Genomic DNA, 23,546 nt, shown 5'->3' on the forward strand with positions numbered 1-23,546 from the left:
AGCATAACGGCACAGAGAGATAAACAGATGGAAAATATGATTAAAGGTAAGAGAAAGGGAGAACAGATTTAAAAGATCCAAAATATATCTAATGGGAGTTCTAGAAAGAGATAATGGAGAAAGACAGTATTTGAAGAACTAAAGATTAAATTTTCCAGTATTAATGAAAGACATAAATCCTCAGAGTCAAGAATTTCAATGAGTTCTAAGGAGGATGATAAATAAATCCAACCTATACACATTTTAGTGAAATATTAAAAGTTCTAAAATTATGAAGAGAAAAATCTTAAAAGCATCCTGAGAGAAAAATCTTAAAAGCATCCTGTAGGCAAGCATACAGATTGCCTAAAGAAACAACAATTAGATAATCAGCTATAATACTAGAGGCTAGAAATGAGAGAATAATACCTTCAAGTGCAAAAAATATTCAGTAAATTGTTACTCAAAACTGAGATTGAAATAAAGCCTTTCTCAGAATAATAAAGAAGATTTTACCACTCAAGTTCAGGTGAAATAAGTACTATACAATATTCCTCAAGAAGGACATTTAAATGGAAGGAAAGACTGCCATGCAAGAAAATGGCATGATGAGCAAAAAATAATGGTAAACATGAGGACAAATGTAAACTAAAGATAGATAGGCAGATAGATGATAGATAAAAGAGATAGTTTAACTTGTGAATACACACACACACACATACACATACACACACACACACACACGACGAAGGCATATCACTAGACAACAGTGCCTTGTAAGGTAGGAAGGATGACCAGAGGTAAGGTATTGGCCAGGAGGAGTACAGACTTGAAGTCAAACCATATATTTGAAGTGAGGTATGTGACTAGGACACCCACTAAAAATGTTTCTATTCATCGTTGTACTTAAAGTACTAGTCAGCGTAATAAGTAAAGAAAAAGAAAGGAACGGCATATGGATTATAAAGGAAAAAAAACAAAGCTGTCATTATTCACAACTGATACTGTCTACATAAAAAATATGACAGCCTATGGGGGAAAACCATTCAAAGTAATAAGACAGTTCTGCAAGAATGCTGGATATGAAATAAGCACAGAAAAGTACAAATTCTAATACAACTACAACAAAGAACCAGAAGATACAATGATAAAAAGGCATCATGCAATAGCATCAAAACTGTAAAACAAATCAAATAACAAGATGTGCAGTAAAAGATGTAGAGAAAAAAATTGTAACTCTCTTGGGGGACTTTAAGGAAGATCCAAGCATAGGAAGAAACATGTCATGTTCAGGGCTGGAAAAATAGCTTGAAGATTGCAACCCTCCCTCAAATAAAACTATAAATTCAATTTCAATCAGAATCCCAGTTTAAAAATGAAATACAAGAAGCTTATCCTAAAAGTCATATTAATGAATAAAGGCCAATATCCAAGACAATTTGGCAAGGGTGTGGAAAGGATTTACCCTAATATATGAAAACCACAAAGCTATAAAAACTAAATTAGTGAGAGAGGGGTGAAAGGGATATACCATTAGACCAGTGGAATAAAAAAGATGCCCAGAAACAGTGGAAACAAACTGACTAGTCACTAAATGGTGACTAATGGGACAAAGGTGACTAGTCACTAAATGGTGACTAATGGGACAAAGGACTAATCATGGGGGTGGGGGGAGATTAAAGATAAAATTAGAGCCTACCTCTACACACAAAAATTAATTCCAGATGAATTAGAAGAGCCAGATGTGACAAGAAAAACTAAAAATTATAGCTTAAAAAAATACAAATGAGGGACTTCCCTGGTGGTGCAGTGGTTAAGAATCTGCCTGACTGGCTTCCCTGGTGGTGGAGTGGTTAAGAATCTGCCTGCCAATTCAGGGGACACGGGTTCGAGCCCTGGTCCGGGAAGATCCCACATGCCGCGGAGCAACTAAGCCTGTGTGCCACAACTACTGAGCCTGCAATCTAAAGCCCATGAGAAACAACTACTGAGCCTGCGTGCCACAGCCACTGAAGCCCGTGCACCTAGAGCCCATGCTCTGCAACAAGAGAAACCACCACAATGAGAAGCCCACGCACCGCAACAAAGAGTAGCGCCCGCTCACCGCAACTAGAGAAAGCTCGCACGCAGCAACGAAAACCCAACGCAGCCATAAATAAATTAAATAAATACATATTAAAAAAAAAAGAATCCACCTGCCAATGCAGGAGACACGGGTTCAATCCGTGGTACGGGAGGATCCCACATGCCGCAAAGCAACTAAGTCCGTGCGCCAAGACTGCTAAGCCTGAGCTCTAGAGCCCACGTGCCACAACTACTGAACCTGCATGCCACAAATACTGAACCCGCATGCCACAACTACTGAACCCGCGTGCCACAACTACTGAAGCCCGCACGTCTAAAGCCCGTGCTCCGCAGCAAGAGAGGCCACTGCAGTGAGAAGCACGCACACCGCAATGAAGCCCCAACGCAGCCAAAAATAAATAAATTTATTAAAAAACAATACAAATGACCTCTTTTTATCTCAGTTTGTGGAAGGAATTTTTAAATAAGACAAAATGAACAAAAATCACAAAGAAAAAAGCAGATAAATTTTACCACACTAATATTAACAACTCTGTGACAAAAAGCACTGTAGACAAAGTGAAAAAGACAAGCCATGTGAGGGAGAAGATATTTTACAACCCACAAATCATATCTGTTTGTAAGGACTGTCACAAATCATAAGAAGAAAACACAAACTACATGATAGAAATATGGGAAAAGGATATGAACCTACAATTCACCTAAGAAGAAATCCAAATGCCCAATAAACATATGTTAAATGCTCCATTTCGTTAGTAATGGGGGGGAAGGAAATGCAATTAATGCAGTAATTGGATTTCATTTTACACCCATCAGATTTGTCAAATTTTAATAATTCTTATCATCTCAAGTGTTGTGGAAGATATATGGAAATGGGAACCCTACACATGGTGGGAGGGTAGATGACACAGTCACTCTGGAAAGCAATGTGGTGACACCTGATAAAGTTGGAAATGTGCATTCCAAACCTCAGTAATTAAACTTTCAGGCACCTATCCTAGAGAAAAATCTCACATGTGCCCAAGGAGACATGGACAAGGTTGATCATTTTCACATTGCTTATAACAGCAAAAGCATCAGAACAACCCAGCTCCCCTCAGAAGGGGAGTAAATTAACAACCTGTGATTTATCTATACAGTGCAGGTGTAGGCAGAAAGTGAATAATGAACTAGGTGTTTGTGTAACAACACTGGTAAATCTTAAAAATAAATGTTCACTTTGTTGCAAAAGGGCACATTCCATACATCATTTATATAAAACTTAAAACTCACAAAACTTCACATGCATAGTTTATGAAAACATACATATGTAGTAAACTTACACAAATGCACATGGTAATGAAATATCAATTTCAGAAAAGTGGTGACTTCTGGAGCTATGGATAAGGATGAGGGTACATACATGCACCTGTAACATTTTATTTCTTTAAAAATGGGAGAAAGAGGAAGTAAATATGGCAAATACCATGATCCATTTAATCTTCGTGTTAAGTATATGGATGTTTCTTAATTATTTTCTATACTCAATGTCTGAAATATATCATAATTCAAATAAATGTTTAAGAGAAGTTCAGGAGATATTCTTACTAATTAAAATACAGAGAGGGGACTTCCCTGGTGGTGCAGTGGTTAAGAATCCGCCTGCAAGGGACACAGGTTCGAGCCCTGGTCCAGGAGGATCCCACATGCCGCGGAGCAACTAAGCCCTTGCGCCACAACTACTGAGCCTGCACTTTAGAGCCCGCGAGCCACAACTACCAAAGCCTGCGAGCCACAACTACTGAAGCTGGCGTGCCTAGAGCCCGTGTTCTGCAACAAGAGAAGCCACCGCAAAGAGGAGCCAGGGCACCGCAATGAAGAGTGGTTCCCGCTCGCTGCAGCTAGAGAAAGCCCATGCACAGCAATGAAGACCCAACACAGCCATTAACTAATTAATTAATTAAAATAAAATAAAATACAGAGCTGGCAAAGATCTGGGCGATCTTATCCACTACTAGCAGGGGTGTAATTAGTACAAACTCTCCTGGGGGAGATTGGGCAATATTTCTCAAGCATCATAAATATATGTATTGCCTATGCCCCAATAATTCTAAGAATTTACCCTTATGAGATCACTGAACTTGCACACAAATATGCATTTGTAAAACTGTCCATGGGATTATTAATTCGAACATTAAAAGCTACAATCCAAAATAACAATAAGGAACTGGTTAACATATTATGATACAGTCATACAGTGAAATATTTGACAATTATTTAAGATCATAGGCTAAAATAAATCGTATGGTAAAATAACATTTAAGGACACAGGAAATTGCTCACAGTATATTATTAGGAAAGCAAGTTACAAAAGCAATATGTATGCACTATAATCCCCAGTGAGTACAATAAACTGTATTTAGCTATATGTATGTGACTGTTCATATGAATGCATGGAAGCAGGGGAGAAACTGATCCAATGTTAGTGATTAATTATATATGCAGGAAGATTGATCCAATGTGAGTGATTAATTGTACATGATGGGATTGTGGATAACCTAAATTTTCTTCTTGTGCTTTTCCATACTTTCTAAAATAAACATAAAGTACTTTTGTGATTTCAAAAGAAGCCACATTATTATATCTAAGATGGGTCTAAGGTTCATATGAGTTGTTCACATCAGCCACTGTTAGCGACTGATGATTTATCCTGCAAGTGCCAGCATTATTTTTAGTTGAGTAAGGGAAGAAGAGAGCATGGAGGGGGGAATGCCTTGGAGTTTGATTGCAAATTGGGAAGGCACAACTGCCTAAAGTATTACAATCTTCCGTCTATGAAATGGATTGAAAACACTTGTCTCAAATTATCTCACAGGGGCACCATCACAGTTATTCATAGATGGATGCTGCTTGGAGCCTCTCAGAAGAAAGGGCTAGATTCCAGCCTCCTAAGTATCACCAGAGGAATGTTTTATAAGGATCTATTACCTCCTTTAATGGCACAAACTCCAGAATCTCCGGACTAAACCCTGGAAAGTGGTCTGCCAGATGAGGGTCAAGGCTGAACCCATCTCAATTCAACCCCACTGAACTGCATCTTCCATGGGATTAATTTATCGTGAGCGCGGTGACGGGAGAGAAAGAGCATGTATCAGGCAGGTTATACACCTAAATCATTTCATCCTCACAACTCCAGGCAGTTGGTGTTATTAATCTCCATACTGAAGATGAGAAACTTAGACTGAGGTTCTATAACTAGGACCTGGTCAAGCTAGACTTGAAACCGAGAGCTCTGTGAATCTAAGACTCAGTCTGGTCTTATTATGGTAAATTACTACTCCTCAATGGAAGAAGTATTTCCTTACACTTTTAGCCAGGGATCCCTTTCTGCAAAAGAAATAACCACTCTAAGTGTAAACAAATGAAACAAATGAAAGTGGAGAGCTACTCTGATTCAGCTAAGAGTGGGAAACCAAACTCCTTCCCCCTGAGCAGGGAGCAGTTCGAATAACACCATCCCGAGGTGACTGCAAAGGTCTTCAGTTGTCCCCAGCAGTGTTCCCCAAGGGTGAGCCTTCTCTAATCTCAACATAGATGAAGGTCCATCCATGGACCTTGTAATCTGTCATCTTGCTGAGGCACACATTTGAATGCCAAGCCTAAAGGCTGCTGTGCAGAGGTGAGTCCATTACTAAAAGCAATCTGACCCACCACCCAGCACCCATCTCAGTGCAGCCCTGCCTTATGATTGGCCTCATCGCAGACACACATGATTATGCCCCCCACTGCCCCCACTCTCGTTTGGGTCATCATCCGTCTCTCACCTGAACTATGGCAATAACCTCAACACTCCTCAGCCTGCTTCCACTCCTGCCTCCCTTCAATTTATTCTCCCAACTGCAATCAGAGTCATCTTTTTAAAAAATCAGATCATCATTCCCCTGTTCAATATTCTTTAACTACTTCTCCTAATTCTCAGAATGAAATGCAAAATTCTTACCATGTCCTACAAAGCCCTCCATCAGCTAGTGCCTGCCTGTCTGTCTCAGCTTCCCCAGAAAGCAGAGCCTGAGGCAAGGATTTAGGTACGATCATATGGAAGCAGGAGTGAGGGAACAGGGAAGGAAGGCAGGGAAAGAGAGAGCCAATACAAGGGTGTATTACCAAGTTAGCTGCTGCTAAAATCCCAGGTAACTGTGTATTGGGGCAGTCCATCAGAGGGGAAGAATTCATCTGCTGGGTCTCCTATTGGTCAAAAGTTATCACTCAGAGAGTTAATTTCTCTCTTCAAATTGCAGTTGCCCAGAAGAGTCCCGAGTGTCTCATGGGTCAGCATCAATAGAGAAGCTCCAGGGTAAGAGGTAGGCAGTGCACAGTATGAGGTGAAGGGCTATCGAGTTTTACATGCATAAAGTTGGCCAATCACTACAGTGGTGGCTGGGCTGGAACAAGCAGCCAAAGGTCCCAGAAACAGGTGAAGCCAAGAGTCTCTACATGGCCCATGTTAAGGCATCTGACACGATGACCTCAGATCTGACCATATCTCCTACCTCCTTCTCCTTCACTCATTCCACTCACACTGACTTTGATATTTCTAAGCACAGGCTTGCTTCTGCGCTAGGGCATCTAAGCTAATTGTTCTATGCTGGGAATGCTCTTCCCCCATCTGCCCATAGTGACTACTTCCTGGTGCTCCAACCTCAGCTTACATGCCACCTTCTCAGAGGCCTTCCTAGACCACCCACCCAGAGACCATCTATGACATCACCCTATGTTAATCGTCCACTTTTTACTATCTGGTATCTTCTTATTTATTTATTGTTGACCTGTCTCAGAAGAATGTAAACTACTTGAGAGCAGAGACTGTCAATCTTGTTCACTGCTATATCTGCATAGTTGGAAGGTACTCAATAATTATAGGTACTCAGTAATTGTAATAGGTACTCAATAATTATTTCTCCCATATTTGTTGAAGAGATGGATGAGTAAATAAGTGATGTAAAATGTATCTTGTGGGGCTTCCCTGGTGGCGCAGTGGTTGAGAGTCCGCCTGCCGATGCAGGGGACACAGGTTCGTGCCCCGGTCCGGGAAGATCCCACATGCCACGGAGCGGCTGGGCTCGTGAGCCATGGCCGCTGAGCCTGCGCGTCCGGGGCCTGTGCTCCGCAATGGGAGAGGCCACAACGGTGAGAGGCCCGCGTACCGCAAAAAAAAAAAAAAAAAAATGTATCTTGTGAAACATAGCCATGATGTGATAGAAAACCCAAGTGAAAGATGAAAAGGCTAACGTGGTGATGCAATGCACCAAAAATACAGGACCCTCAAAAACACTTGCGTATTCCTGGGCTCTGAGATTCCCAGCTAGAGGCTGCTTAGCTCCCAGAGGCCAAGGGCCCACAGCACATCAAATTATGCATGTTTCCTAGATGTGGGTTTCACAGGCTAAATCCTGGCTCCCTCTCTACTGTCTTTTCTCTTCCTAGTTGTGGATGGGACAAGTAGATCCAACGTGTTTTCTTGGGGTTCTTCCCCCAAACAGCCAACCCATCTCAGCTCTTCCACAGCTTTACCCTGAAGGAAGCAGCCCATGCCTTGCCAGGCTGTTTCTGAAATGGCCAGAGTAAAAGAAAACTGTAGGGCTTTCCCGGTGGCGCAGTGGTTGAGAGTCCGCCTGCCGATGCAGAGGACGTGGGTTCGTGCCCTGGTCCGGGAGGATCCCGCATGCCGCGGAGCAGCTGGGCCTGTGCGTCCGGAGCCTGTTGCTCCACGGCAGCAGAGGCCGTAGCAGTGAGAGGCCCGCATACTGCAAAAAAAAAAAAACGGTAAAAAAAAAAAAAATAGAAAACTGTAACTATTGCTTCCTTTTTTTGCTTTTGCCTTTTGGCAAGCATAGGTTGTGGGACTTGCAGGGCGATGGGGGCAGAGGAGGCCAAAAGGGGACTTTGTAGTACAAGGAGTTCCAGAAGTACCATCCCAGGATCACCTGTGTCTTCTGCCTTCATGTCCTGCCAGCAAGACACCCCCAGCCACTGGAGACCCCTAGCCAGCTACCATAGCAACGCGAGGACAAACTGGGACAAGAGAAAATCATGACACACAGCTCAAAAAAGCAGTTTGAAGAACAGAAGCAGGCTTTCTGGTAAACGGCTAGAAAGGCAGGAAAAGGCAGCTAGAGGAGTGAGTGGAGGAGGGGCACTGGTCCACTGTGGGGAGTCACACAGGTGGACCCACACCATGCCCAGAATTTATATGGGGTGACAGCCCCACCTGCTCCCAACTTTGAGATTCCTCTTTTCACCCCTACCCCATCTCCCCTACGTGTCCCTTCCTCCAGCATCGCTGGGAAACCTCCTTTCCCATGGCAGGAACGTATCAAGGTCTTAGAACATCACCAGGTATTCACCTTCCTATCACTCACAAGCCATGCTGAGTTGAGACACTTCTCCTATTCCTGGTCTCAGACATTTGTTCACCTTACTACATATGTTCGACTCCTGATAGGTGAGCAGGTAAATACGGAGGCTGAGTCAGCATCTGGCGGAGTCCCAGGGGTAGGAAGCAGTTATGTACCTAGCCATGGGAAATCAGCTCAGCCTCCCCTGTAGGGGTGGTCCACACCGGCCAGCACCAATTGAGACCATCAAAGTAATGCCTCAGATTATGTCATCCATGCCCTGTAGTCCCCAACTCTGTAGTCCCTCACCTGTAAAAAAGTATCCCTTGGCTGGCAGCTACTCCCGTTCCCGGGCTGCCCAGGGGCTGACCCAATCTTTAGGGCATCTCCCCAAAGCCATCTGCCCAGCAGACTCATCTTCCCTCCTTGCTTTTTAGTAGCGAAGTGAACACAAGACCCCCGACTTTTCCCAGCTATCTCTGAATTCTCAACCAGGCAGTCCTGAAGATTACAATTACAATTTTTCCCCTTTTCAAACTTCTAGGGAAAGACAGGTGGAGGAGGAAGAGAGAAAAACGTCCTCTCCACCTCCAGCTGTCACATCCCACAGCCCCACAGCTAATGCAGCAGGTAAATATTAGCTCCCACTGGAACTGAAGAATACCAGAAAGAGAGTGAGGGAGAGCGGGGGTGGGGGTGGAGGGGGCATGTGAATTTCTGCTGCTTAGCACTTTCTTGGCAGCGTGGGAAGCTGGTGGAATAAGCAAAACATGGGCTCTCAACTCCACACACATAAATAAGCTCAGATAGATGCCCTGCTTAGCAGCCCATGACAGAGACCTAAAGAAGGATGGCCCCCTTGGCCGCTCCCCTCTCTGTGCCCTACAGCCACTCAGTTCCTGGAAGCAAGGACCGCTTTCCCCTGAGGAGGGGTGGGAGGCAGGGAAAGGCGTGAAGACACCAAGCAAAGGTGGTGGAGGTTTGTGTCAAGGAAATACCTCAAATCACACAGAGGCTCACAAAACAAGCACACCTCTCCCTTACCCTCAGGCTGCTCACCTACAGTGCAAGATGACTTCTAGTCCTGAAAGGATGGGTCCTTGCCAAAACCAAGTATATGATCTCTTGGTTAGCGGAGTCTCTCATCTTGTCTACCATGGGCTCCCCAGCCCCCTATGGTCTACCCAGCCCTTCCTGCACCAATTCCAGCCTTCACATGAGGCTGCACTCTCCAGTTTCCTCCTCCTCCATGCTCTCTGGACCTGCAGCAGTTATGCACTCTCTCTCTAGAAGCTCTCGATCATGAATCCTTCTTGGCTCCAAATGGATCTGGTCCTTCTCCTCCAGCCTCCCTTTATCTCCCTTCTCATTTCTGGGCTCAGCAACTTTGAAATCAAATTCTTTTCCTCTTCCAATCAGGCTCTCTTCCTATTTTAATCAACGGTGACCATCCCAGCCCCACACCCACAGGCTTTGGCCACTGGCTCCTCCCTCTCCACCCAGTCACGTATTCTACTGAGACTTTTTCCATTCCCTCAATCTGCCCTGTGATGCATCCTACACACTACTGCTCACTGGGCCCTCCTCAGGAGCTGAGGCTAACTCCATAAGGGTGCTACCCTCAAGGGTGTACATCTTGCCTAAGGTGTATATCTCTGGACAAGGCCAGAATGAACGAGTTCAGTCCAACCCAGTAACGAGTCCAAATTGTGCTCAGGGATGCAAGCAAGAGGTCAGAACTGGAAATGAGTGACTGCTGGCCAGAGGTGAGCGTTAAGGCAAGGTCAAAGATCAGCATGTGAGCGGGCAGGCCAGAGCCGGAATACCAGGTGGACCATGTCACTGATTCAGTGACTGGGGTAAGGGGTTCAAGACAGTGACTTGGTTAATTCAAGAAAGCCAGAGATCTGTTGTTATTGTAGTAACAGCTGGGTGAATTTTTTTTTTTTTTTGCGGTACGTGGGCCTCTCGCTGTTGTGGCCGCTCCCATTGCGGAGCACAGGCTCCAGACGCGCAGGCCCAGTGGCCATGGCTCATGGGCCCAGCCGCTCTGCGGCATGTGGGGTCCTCCCGGACCGGGACACGAACCCGCGTCCCCTGCATCGGCAGGTGGACTCTCAACCACTGTGCCACCAGGGAAGCCCCAGCTGGGTGAATTTCTTCTGGGCCCAGCAGGTAAATGGACAAGGCTTCCAAACTTCTTCCTATTATCCTAAATGAACCCTCCAATCTTACCCCCAAAGTTCTTTTCACATTACTCCCTCAAGGGGAAGATTCCTCACAGCCTTCCACTTTATCAAATCCTTTGTCAAACAAAATCGATCTTTGTCCTTTCCTTGAACACTCCAGTACTCAATAATTGTTCCTTCCCTTGGCTCTGGACAGGTGTGCACACCAAAGATTCTCTTGCTTTTGAATTTCAAGGATGAGCAAAATTTCAAAAAGAAACATATTATGTAGCCAACTTTTTATTTTTCTAAGTATGGGCTTTCAAAAACAACTACCACTATTTAGACCCCATCATTTTATAAAAGAAAGAGCATTTTAACACTAAAATTTCAGAAGCATATAATCTCAGAAAATTCTGTAAAACAAATACCTCAGAGATATCACGGGTTCAGTTTCAGATCATCGTAACATAGCGATGCAAAAAAATACCGTAGTAAAGCAAGACACCCGAATTTGTTGGTTTCCCAGTGCATATAAAAGTTATGCTTACACTGCACTGTAGTCTATTAAGTGTGCAAGAGCATTATGTCCAAAACAGCAAAGTACATACCTTAATTTATAAAATACTTTATTGCTAAAAACTGCGAACTGTCATCTGAGCCTTAGCAAGTCACAATCTTTTTGTTACCGTAGGGTTTGAAATATGGCAAGAATTTCTACCAAAATGAGACACAAAGTGAGCAAATGTTGGAAAAAATGGTGCCCATAGATTTGCTCAACGCGCGATCGCTGCAAACCTTCAATTCATAAAAAAGGCAGTACTTGCAAAAGTGCAGAAAAGTAAAGTGCGATAATACAAGGTACGTCTGTAAACTGAGCCTTATAAAATAATCACTACTTGCCTAGCTTTTCTCATTTCACAACAAACTGATGAAAATGTTGTCATCAACAGGCACCAACCCATAAATTAGCATTGGAACCATAAATAGAGATGTCTCATTTGAAAATCATACAGTGCGTTGCAGTTTTGCTTAGTTTTATTTTCTCCCATATTGTTTATCCAACTTTTCAACTGTTCATGTTTTCTCTGTAAGCTAGATGGGAAGACCCTCAAGTTCTGTTTATATTTCTTTGTATCCACCAACTCACAAAGCCTTGTACACATGGGATGAATACCAAGTGAGCGAATGTCAGGTCAGAGCAGGGAAACACTTAAGAAACCAAAGGTAAAGAGGGAGCTAAGCTGTAAAAACAGAGGGGAAGACAGCACTTTTCCACCCCCATTTTTTTTTTTTTTTTTTTTTTGCGGTACGTGGGCCTCTCACTGCTGTGGCCTCTCCCGTTGCAGAGCACAGGCTCCGGACGCGCAGGCCCAGCGGCCATGGCTCACGGGCCCAGCAGCTCCGCGGCATGTGGGATCTTCCTGGACCGGGGCACGAACCCGTGTCCCCTGCATCGGCAGGCGGACTCTCAACCACTGCGCCACCAGGGAAGCCCTCCACCCCCATTTTACGCTACCTTTATGCTACAAGTCCTTGAATGATGCTGATAAAAACAGCATTTGTCTATGATAAATCTGATAAGTGTGTGTGGTCCAGCCAAAGGGGTCATTAGTTCATGATGCATGAACTAACCTCCCAAGCCTCCGAGCTGTCACCAATTTTTAGAGCAACTATGTAAAGGAGGAACATTCTACTAAGAGGCAAGGGCCACATTTTCTGCTCTGCCTTTGGGGTGTCATTTCACCTCTTCGAGCCCTCAGCTGCCTCTCCTGTTAAATACCTTTATTTTACATTGTATTGGAAAATCCTCTCCAACTCTGAGCGTTGTGATTTTTTTCACTTCCATTTTATCAGTGTACAAAAAGGACTAACACACAGAGAAGGTCCAGAGGCTTATCCCAGAGGCTTTGGGGAGGACCCCGATCACTAGACCCTCACTCCACCATGCAGCATGGCTATCCTGACACTCGTGAGAGTGACGTGTGACATCTGTGCTAGGCCACTCAACCTGTGGCCTCGATCCCCTTACGAAGCCCTTGGATCACAGCGAAAGTAAGGAAGTACTATTTATTTGAGTGCCTATTATACACCAAGCACTTTCCTTGTGCTGTCCCCCATCTTCTCAACAATCCAGCAAGGCAGGCATTATTTCTCCTTTGTACCGTAAGGAAACTGAGGCCAGGAGAAGTTAAGCAACCGACACAGCACAGTGGGAAAAAAAGAGCAGGGACTTGAACCCGGGCCTCTGATTCCAGAGCCTGTGCTCTCCCAGTGGTAGATCTGGTGGGTGAGCTGTTCCAGGGTAATGTCTTCCACAGCTCCAGTCTGTCAGGGACTGAGAAATCAAGAGCTACTCATGATCAAATTTTCAAAAACACACAATGGAAATATCTTGAGTTTGTCTCGGCACGAGGATCCCGCTTGAGTCCAGAAACTCTCCACCATCAACCACGCCAGCAGTTAGGACTTGATTTATCAGTGTCAGCTCTCTTTCGCTGGACCTTTCCTGCCCTCTGTCCCCAGAAGAACTCTACCATCAACCCCCACACTTCTGGAGTGGGATACACAAGGGTCACCTGTCAGAACACCAGTGTTCTCACTCGGAACCTTGAAATCATCTGGTTACTTCCATTTTTCAGGCCACCCTCAGTACTCACTCCATCTATCCATCCCTACCCTCTTCCTTGTATCATTTAAGTCCATGCCAGGGCCATTAACTCCCTTGAAGGCAGAAACCATTTCTTAAAATCTTTGTATCCTCTACATAATCTAGAACTACGCTTTGCCCCTCAACAGGTGCTCAATAAGTATTTGAGAAGAAGATAAAGGCTTAGGCCTGAATTTCACAAACTGTGAGTCAGGAAGTTGCCACTCAATTCTAGGCAGTCCTCAGAAATGGAAAACACAGAAATACGAATTCTTAATTTTGCTGTATAATCAGGAAGCAAAATTACTGTCTTTGCCTCTGGGTCTTTTCTCTTTAGCCTCTAACGCATACCTACTAGGGCATCAAGGCGAACTGCAGCCTTTTAAAAAAAGATTTTAATGGAAAAGGGATTGTTTTAATGCAGGTACAGTTTCTGAGGACGAGGGAATTGGTAAATTGATATGCGTGAGATGCAGTGGTTTCAGGAAAACACTGCCACTAAGTGTCCAAACACAAGCCCATCAAGATTTGAAGATACTCAAACTATCCTGCTGATGGTCACAGGGTCAGGAACGATGCACGTCCAGGAAAGAATCCAAGCTGGTAAATTTTTACACTCACTCTTCCAGTGTCTGGAGTGCCAGGAGTCTATAGGAAGAGGCGGAGGGACAGAAAGCAAACAGACAGCCTGATGAGAAGAACTGGTACCACAGAGCATAGGTCCAGAGGGGAGAGGCCAGAGCTGAGGCCGAAGGGTTAAGGTTAGAACAAAGCAAGTGGTTTGCCAGGTGTTGTGTGTGGTAAACAAAGGACCAACACCAACTTTGGGGGATGGTTTGCAGACAGATGTGCCTTGAGGAGTCTTAAAGACAGGCTGGTGTAGGTTCCCCACACTGGGAAATGCTTCCCTGGTAGAAAACTTCCAAAGAAGGCTGATCTAAAAGGCTGACAAATGCCTGAGAGCCTGGCTGAGGTAGGCTGGGAGCTAGCCCTGCCTCCTAGATGCTTCCCAACACCTGTAACCCAATGCAGTCCCTGAAGGGCTCCAGGGAACACAGTTTGCAAACCACGGGAGAAGTGTGAAAGAGCCAACCCTTGGATCTAAAGACCCAGATTTCAGCCTGGCTCCGTAACTTACTAACCTCAAACGTCTCTGAGCCTCAGTTCCTGATCTCTGCAATATCCTCTAACTCAGCGGTCCCCAAACTTTTTGGCACCAGGGACCAGTTTCATGGAAGATAATCTTTCTATGGACTGGGGGGATGGTTTCGGGATGATTCAAGCACATTACATTTCTTGTGCACTTTATTTCTATTATGATTACATTGTAATATATAATGAAGTAATTATACAACTCACCATAATGCAGGGTCAGTGGGAGCCCTGAGCTTGTTTTCCTGCAACTAGACGGTCCCATCTGGGGGTGATGGGACCGCCTCAGCTCCCCCTCAGATCATCAGGCATTAGATTCTCACAAGGAGCGCGCAACCTAGATCCCTCCCGTGCGCAGTTCACGGTAGGGTTCACGCTCCTATGAGAATCTAATGCCGGGGAGGCGGAGCTCAGGCGGTGATGTGAGTGATGCGGAGCGGCTGTAAATACAGAGGAAGCTTCGCTCACTCCCCCGCGGATCACCCCCTACTGTGTGGCCCAGTTCCTAACAGGCCACTGGCCAGCACTGGTCGGTGGCCCAGGGGTTGGAGACCCCTGCTCTAACTTACCTGCTGAAGGGATGAAATGAGGGAATATACCTCAAAGAGTTTTGTAAACTGCTAAGTGCATACAAAGGCTTTTACTTTTCCTAAGAACCCTTTCCGCCTATTCAAGCATCTAGGCTTTGAAAGGGAACTCAAAAGTCATGTAGTTCCAAGGCGCTCTCTCTACTACTGAGCATTCCAGCAAAGGCACATGGATCGACTAAGCCCTCAGCTGACCCTAACCATCAGGTGAAGGAAGAGCCTTCACACTGGGGGCTCCGGACTATGCTGTGGGACAGAACTACTTACTGCAGGATGGTGCTAATCACCACATGCGGTGAGCCGTTTCCTTCTGAAGAGGCAGTATTATCTTGCCTACCCCAATTAGAGCATAAGCTCCCTGAGGGCAGCGACCTTATCAGACTTCTTTAGCACTCTTCTTGGCCCTGGGAGTTCCATTAGGTGTCTCATGCTTCTGCTTAAAATACTTTATTGGCTCCTTACTTCCTGTAGGGTCGAGTCCAAATTCCTTAGCCCTGGGGGGCCCCTCTTCTTATTCTGTACGCTCTCCTTGAAGACCCTCATCCACTCCAAGGCTTCAACCTTTAGGCTGATGACCTCAAACAGAGTACAGTCATCTCTCGGTATCTGCAGAGATTGGTTCCAGGACCTCCAGGGATACCAAAAGCCACAGATGCTCAAGTCCCTTGTGTAAAATGGCATAGTATTTGCATATAACCTACACACATCCACCTGTACACTTTAAATCACTTCTATACTACTTATAATACTTAATACAATGTAAATGCTATGTAAGTAGTTGCCAGCAAGGCAAATTCCAGTTTTGCTTTTTGGGACTTTCTGGAAAAAATGTTTTTGAATATTTTCAATCCGTAGTTGGTTGAATCCAAGAATGCGGAACCCACAGACATGGAGGGCCAACTGTATTCCTGACCATGGACCTCTCTTTCCCCTGAGCTCTTGACCTTTTACAACCAACTGCCTTCAGGACACTCTGCTGTCTTCAAGGAGAGATGTTAAAAATACTGAATGGGGCTTCCCTGGTGGGGCAGTGGTTGAGAGTCCGCCTGCCGATGCAGGGGACGTGGGTTCGTGCCCCGGTCCGGGAAGATCCCACATGCCGCGGAGCGGCTGGGCCCGTGAGCCATGGCCGCTGAGCCTGCGCGTCCGGAGCCTGCGCTCCGCAGCGGGAGAGGCCACAACAGTGAGAGGCCCGCGTACCGCAAAAAAAAAAAAAAAATACTGAATGGCCCTGGCAAGGGCACTAACCAGTCAGAACAGGAGACCTTCTGTCATGCCGCATATGACCGACATTATCCGTTTAGTTTCTAGATCTTGGGGAGGTCTGAGTGGCTGGCAAGCACAGTGGTGGAAGGGGAACAGGGATGAGGAGCTGCTCTGGGCAGTGGCTCTCTATTGGCAACACAGAAGTATTTCATATTTCAGTAACCAACCAGGCCCAAATGAGTCAACACCAACGAAAGCTCCCGCTTGGCCATCCCACAGCCCCTCACATTCAACCTGTCCACACTTGACTCATCTTCTCCACCCCAGCCTCCCACATCTGCTCTGCCTCTCCAGCCCTTGTAGCTGTGAAGGTGGTACTATCCATCCGGTTGCCTAGGGCAGAAATCTAGGTGAATTCTTAGTACCACTTCCTCTCCCTGAACCCTACTGAATCAGTCATCAAGAGCAAGTCCTATCCTTTGCAATTCCTAAATGTTTCTCCAATTCACCCACTTTCTCCATCCCGAAATTTAAGTCAGGCTACTGCTTTTTCCACTTAAGACCCCTGTAATGAGCCTCCCTGATGGCGCTGCCTCCTCCAAGAGACTCTTCACATCGCAGCTAAAATAATGTCCTTTAAGGCAAATTGGTTTGTGTAACTACTCTTCTGTACTCGTTCAGCAGCTCTCCGTTTCCCTGAGGCTGAAACACAAATTTCTTTACTTGGTCTATAGATTATCTAGTTTTTCAGTTCCCGCTAGGCTAATCTCTCTCCACTTTCCATCCATCATCCTACTCTGAATCCCACCCATCATCTCTGCTTCTAATTCTCTCGTTTGCCTAATTCTCTCTGGCCTCTGGGCCTTTGCCCATAACATTTATTCTGCCTAGAACTCTTCTTCTCTTTGTCTCAAGGCCCCTACACACACACACACACACACACACACACACACACACACACACACACACACATACACACACATCTTCCCTCACCTGAAGAAAAAAGCTCCGGTTTGCTTTTATGTCTAGCTTGTATGTCAGTTCCTTTAGGAAGCCTTCCCTGTCCATCCGCTGCCCGGATTGGGTTGGCACCTTCCTGTGTGTCCCCATAACTCGCTATACTTCCCTGCCTCCCATACAGCATTTACAACACTCTATTGTATTTGCCTTTTTAATCGAGGGAGAGGTTTGTCATTGTTTGCCCTTGAATATCCAAAGGAGATGTTCATTCAGTGTTTGCTGAAATGAAACAGAGGAGCCCGCAGCCCAGCACCTTCACATACAGGTGGTTTGTGGGAAGGCACTGGTCATCAACAGAAAGAAGCCCAGGTGTCTGCTCACCCAGGCTCCTCCATGGGGCCTCCCACCCTCCCGGGTGCAAACAGAAAGATGCCAACACCACTTCCTACAATGCTCCGGACTCCTGATGCAGAAGCTAAGAGGGAGAAGAGATTAGGCTAGACATTAGAAATTCCTCATCAGTCGGAACTGAAAAGCAAGTCAGCAACTTGCAATCCTGATCTGTCAGAGTCACTTTAATCAACATGCAAAGACAGAATCGTGGTGCCCTGCTAGCCTGTCAGAGCAGTACCAAAATTGGAAGTAAAAACCACAATACTGAAGCAGGACATAAGCCGATCACATATTTAAAGTGTATACGTGAGTGTATGTATGTGAGTGTATATGAGGCTGAAATAGCTACAGCCTCCCCAAGTTGTTACTGTGGCAGGAATCTCAGGGATGGGACTGCATGTCTCTGGGGATCTTTCTAACTGAGGCAGAAACCAGATATCTCTGGCTTGAACTATGAGCTCCCAAAGGCCACAGCATCAACAGCCTACCCAGATCCAAACCAACTGCATCGGCAGGAAATCAATGATCATAACACTGGGGTGTTTTACAGAACGGGTGGCCTCCAGGTGTGGACCCGCTGACAGCCACACCAAACCTGGCATGCCCTTCTGCCCCACCCTGTCTCTCTGGTCCCTGCAATTCCTGCAGAGCTCCTCCAGTTCTGATGCGGCTGGCACAGACACTCCAACCCCTCAGTTTCAGTCAACTGGGAGGGCAGACACTGCTTGCCCAAGGCCAACCTCCCGCAGGGCCCCAGGCATCTGAGATGAGCAGAACAGAGGAAGGAATTCAAGGAAGCTGAATTCAATTCAGCTTCCCAACACCCAGGATAGGATACCACAGGGACAAGATTCCTGGTTCCACCTTAAGCCACTCTTAAAAGATTTGGAGCTTGGCCAAAGGCCCTGAGACAGAGTTTCCTCACTTCCTCAATTGTCTTTCTTGTCCCAGGTGATATAAGTGATATAAAATTGGTTCTGCTGCTCATCAGAGACAGGAGTCTGGGAGAATGAGTAATCTATACTCCACCTCCAGCTCACATCTCAAACAGACTTTAATGAATCTAGAGGAAACATTTATATTTAAACAAGCCTAATTCTGAAGCTCTTGGTTGAGATCCCAGGAGAAACAATATGGAATGATAGAAAGAACAGCATTCAGACTTTGGAGTCTTACCCTCTTAAGAGGGCTCAAATCCTAGCTCTATCATTTACTAAATTTTGGATCTTAGGCAAGTTACTTAATTTCCCCAAATCTCAGTTAACTCATCCCCCAAATGGGGATAGAACTTGCCTAATTAATGCACGTAATGCACGTGCAGGTCTAGCATGGTACTTGGCATACCATAGGTGCTCAATAGATGTTAGTTCCCCTCCTCCTGATTGTAACCTCTAGAATTTAATGCACTATGGGCTTTCTGAAGAAACTATATATGATAAGCATAATAATACCCAGCCCCCAAAGATATCCCCATCCTAATCCCCAGAACATGTAAATTAAGAGGATTAAGTCTGCAGATGGAATTAAGGTTGCTCATCAGCTGACCTTAAAATGGAGAGATTAACCTGGATTATCACAGTTCCATGGAATCTAATTAAACGAGCTCCTAAAAGCAGAAGAGGAAAGGCAAGAAACGTGGATGAGAGAGATGTGACATGAGAAAGATTCAGCCCACTACGGCTGGCTTTTAAGATGGAGGAGGAAGGTCACAAACCAGAGAAGGCGGCACCCTTTAGAAGGAGACAGCCCTCAGGCTACAGCCAGCAAGAGACTGGACACTGAGATCCTACAACTGCAAAGAAATGAATTCTGCCAACAACCGGAAGGAGCAGGAAACACACTCTCGCCTAGAGCCTCCAGAAGGGAACGTTCTGCTGACACCTTGATTTTAGCCCAGTGAGACCCACACCAGATTTCTTGCACACAGAACTGGAAGGTAATAAATCTGTGGGGTTTTTAAGCTGCTAAATTTATGGTAATTTGTTATGGCATCAGTAGAAGAACTAATGCACTACACTACGTATATATAGATTTAACTTTTTAATAGAGTTCTATTTTGATAGGGAAAAAAAATCCCAAACTGGAATAGCAATCACGTTTTCTTTTACTCAGTTAATGACTCCTAAGAGAAGCTTGGATATTCTGTATATCTGAACCCTGAGGCTCTCATCCAGGTCCTTTCCTCCTGGTGTCCACTAGTAAAAGGAGGCATAACATTTAGAAGAACTTAAGAGCCTTGGAATTATAGTCTAACCAAATCACCCTACGACACAGGAGGACATCATAAGCCTAAAACACCATGGCCCAGATTCTTCTGGGAGTAAGAAAGGCTCCAACAGGTGCAGTTCTAAAGAACACTTTTAACAATGGTGGGCTTGGCCACTTATGCCGAACATGGTATCTGGAAATAACACAATGATCCAGGAGGAACCACAGCCCTACCAGCCACAAGAAAAGCTTTTCTGGTGACATGTATGGCACATTTCACAACTCCCATCAGGTTAGAATCCACCCTGCACCCAAATGGCAGGGTGCAAGAGTCCCCGAGGGCACATGCTATAAAAGAATAACGGGGGTGAGTAGAGACAGCATGGGGACCAAGATAACTTCTTCGTTTTCAGTCCCAAGGACTTCTAGATTTAGACAGTCCAAGCCAAGAAGCTGTAAACATTAATTCAGCATGGCATTTGATCATCTTATTAAATGCCTCTGAATCTTCATATAGTGCATTAGCCACCCAAATGCCAGCAACAAGAAGAAGCTGATGGCAGTAACTCCAAGCAACGGGTGCTGAGGGAGCCCACAGCTGCATAACGAAACAGCGGTCTGCCATATTAATAAGCACATCTATAATAGCTTTATCCACAGTAATCAAGACGAGATGGTACTGGCACGAAAACAGAAATATAGATCAATGGAACATGATAGATAGCCCAGAAATAAACTCATGCACATATGGTCACCATATCTTTGATAAAGGAGGCAAGAATATACAATGGAGAAAAGACAGCCTCTTCAATAAGTGGTGCTGGGAAAACTGGACAGCTACACGTAAAAGAATGAAATTAGAGCACTCCCTAACACCATACACAAAAATAAACTCAAAATGGATTAGAGACCTAAATGTAAGGCCAGACACTATCAAACTCTTAGAGGAAAACACAGGCAGAACACTCTTTGACATAAATCACAGCAAGATCTTTTTTGACCCACCTCCTAGAGAAATGGAAGTAAAAACAAAAATAAACAAATGGGACCTAATGAAACTTCAAAGCTTTTGCACAGCAAAGGAAACCATAAACAAGACCAAAAGACAACCCTCAAAATGGGAGAAAATATTTGCAAATGAAACAACTGACAAAGGATTAATCTCCAAAATATATAAGCAGCTCATGCAGCTCAATATCAAAAGAACAAACAACCCAATCCAAAAATGGGCAGAAGACCTAAACAGACATTTTTCCAAAGAAGACATACAGATTGCCAACAAACACATGAGGGGATGCTCAACAACACCAATCATTAGAGAAATGCAAATCAAAACTACAATGAGGTAACACCTCACACCGGTCAGAATGGCCATCATCAAAAAATCTACAAACAATAAATGCTGGAGAGGGTGTGGAGAAAAGGGAACCCTCCTGCACTGCTGGTGGGAATGTAAATTGATACAGCCACTGTGGAGAACAGTATGGAGGTTCCTTAAGAAACTAAAAATAGAACTACCATATGACCCAGCAATCCCACTACTGGGCATATACCCTGAGAAAACCGTAATTCAAAAAGAGTAATGTACCACAATGTTCATTGCAGCTCTATTTACAACAGTCAGGACATGGAAGCAACCTAAGTGTCCATCGACAGATGAATGGATAAAGAAGATGTGGCACATATATACAATGGAATATTACTTAGCCATAAAAAGAAACAAAATTGAGTTATTTGTAGTGAGGTGGATGGACCTAGAGTCTGTCATACGAGTGAAGTACATCAGAAAGAGAAAAACAAATAACACATATATATGGAATCTAAGAAAAAAAAATGGTTCTGAAGAACCTAGGGGCAGGACAGGAATAAAGATGCAGACATAGAGAATGGACTTGAGGACACGGGGAGGGGAAGCTTAAGCTGGGACGAAGTGAGAGAGTGGCATCGACCTATATACACTACCAAATGTAAAACAGAAAGCTAGGGCTTCCCTGGTGGCACAGTGGTTGAGAGTCCGCCTGCCGATGCAGGGGACACCGGTTCGTGCCCCGGTCTGGGAAGATCCCACATGCCGCAGAGTGGCTGGGCCCGTGAGCCATGGGCGCTGAGCCTGCGCATCTGGAGCCTGTGCTCCACAGCGGGAAAGGCCACAACAGTGAGAGGCCCGCGTACCGCAAAAAAATAAATAAATAAAAATAACTAAAAACAAAAAACAGAAAGCTAGTGGGAAGCAGCCACATAGCACAGGGAGATCAGCTCGGTGCTTTGTGACCACCTAGAGGGGTGGAATAGAGCGGGTGGGAGGGAGACGCAAGAGGGAGGGGATATGGGGATATATGTATATGTATAACTGATTCACTTTGTTATAGAGCAGAAACTAACACACCAGTGTAAAGCAATTATACTCCAATAAAGATGTTAAAAAAAATAGCTTTATCCATTAGGCCCACTGTATTCCAACGTGCTCAGGATGCAACGTTTGGCATCAAGCAAGCCTGGGCCCTTTGGCTGAGATTCATTTCATCCTCTATTAAAGGCAGAGGCAAAACCTAAGGTGTGCTGCAAGGCCAGGATAGCACCTGTGTGGCGACCTCACAGATGCTGGGAGACCCCAGACAGGTCCGTGGTCCAGCAGCCGCTGCCACATCCCTTTCCGGGTCTGGAAGTCCCTCCAAAGAACACCACAGTCTAGCAAAGTAAAGAAGATTGCCCCAGACTCTGAGATCAGCCCTGTTGGTGAGCATGTAAGGAGCCAGTCTAGAAAAATGATGCTATTTTACCTTGAGAACAAACTGCTAGGTGGGCTCCAAGATGACTGCGTGACAGTCATTTGCAGGAAGAAGGATAAGCGTGCGTCCTTACATTCCTCCTCTTCCATGAATGCCGGGGCTGGGTGCTCAGTGTGGAGGGCTGAGGAGAGCAATCATCTCCCAAAAGTGGGGTTGCTGAGGATTCTCTTTGACCCAACTCGGGAGCCATATACAGAGACGCAAAGATGCTTTCCCCAAAACGATGTCTCTCTTTTTGGAACCTGAACGATCCTGGAGGCATGAACCACTAATTTAGCAAGTGAGGTGAGGCTGGGACCAGATTTGTCAAACGCTGCAATTTTTAACTCTCTAACTTGGAAAGTTCCCCAACTACTGTGTGTCAGGCTTATTTCCCTCTGCTCTTTGAGGGCAGGGCCCCTGTGTGGTGCATCACCTGTTATACATCACAGACCTGGTGTATGCTAAGCACAGGGCAAGCAGGCAATAAAAACATGTGGGTGGGCTGCGAAAAGCTCACCCACCACTCAGAGAGCCACCCCAGGAACTTCCTCCAGGCCAGAGAACCACCGCCACTCTTCATCCCCATCACCATCCTTCATCCCCATCACCATCCTTCATCCCCATCACCATCCTTCATCCCCAACACCCATCCTTCATCTCCATCACCCCACCACCCATCCTTCATCCTCTCCAGCCCTGAAGTGTAGATTCTGGAGCAGGGGAAATGGCTTCAAGGCTTCAGGTCTTCTGGTGTGTTCATATTTTCCTCATGTTTGATTAAATCCATGCTAAACACAGAAGAGGCACTCAGGAAGAGTGCTAAAATGAAAATACAGGGGAAAAAATCTTGAGTTGGAAGATGATGCATTGTATTTTTATCTTTTCTTTTATTAGTAAGTTTACAAAAGAAGTAAACATACAATTCCTCAAACACTAGTTTCCCCAGTGCATGTAAAAGAAGACTCAGTGCTTACGAACAAAGGGATGAATAAGCCAGTTTTCCTACCTTCAAG

Source organism: Tursiops truncatus, chromosome 1 (assembly GCF_011762595.2).
Source record: "Tursiops truncatus isolate mTurTru1 chromosome 1, mTurTru1.mat.Y, whole genome shotgun sequence".
NCBI classification, from domain to species: domain Eukaryota; kingdom Metazoa; phylum Chordata; class Mammalia; order Artiodactyla; family Delphinidae; genus Tursiops; species Tursiops truncatus.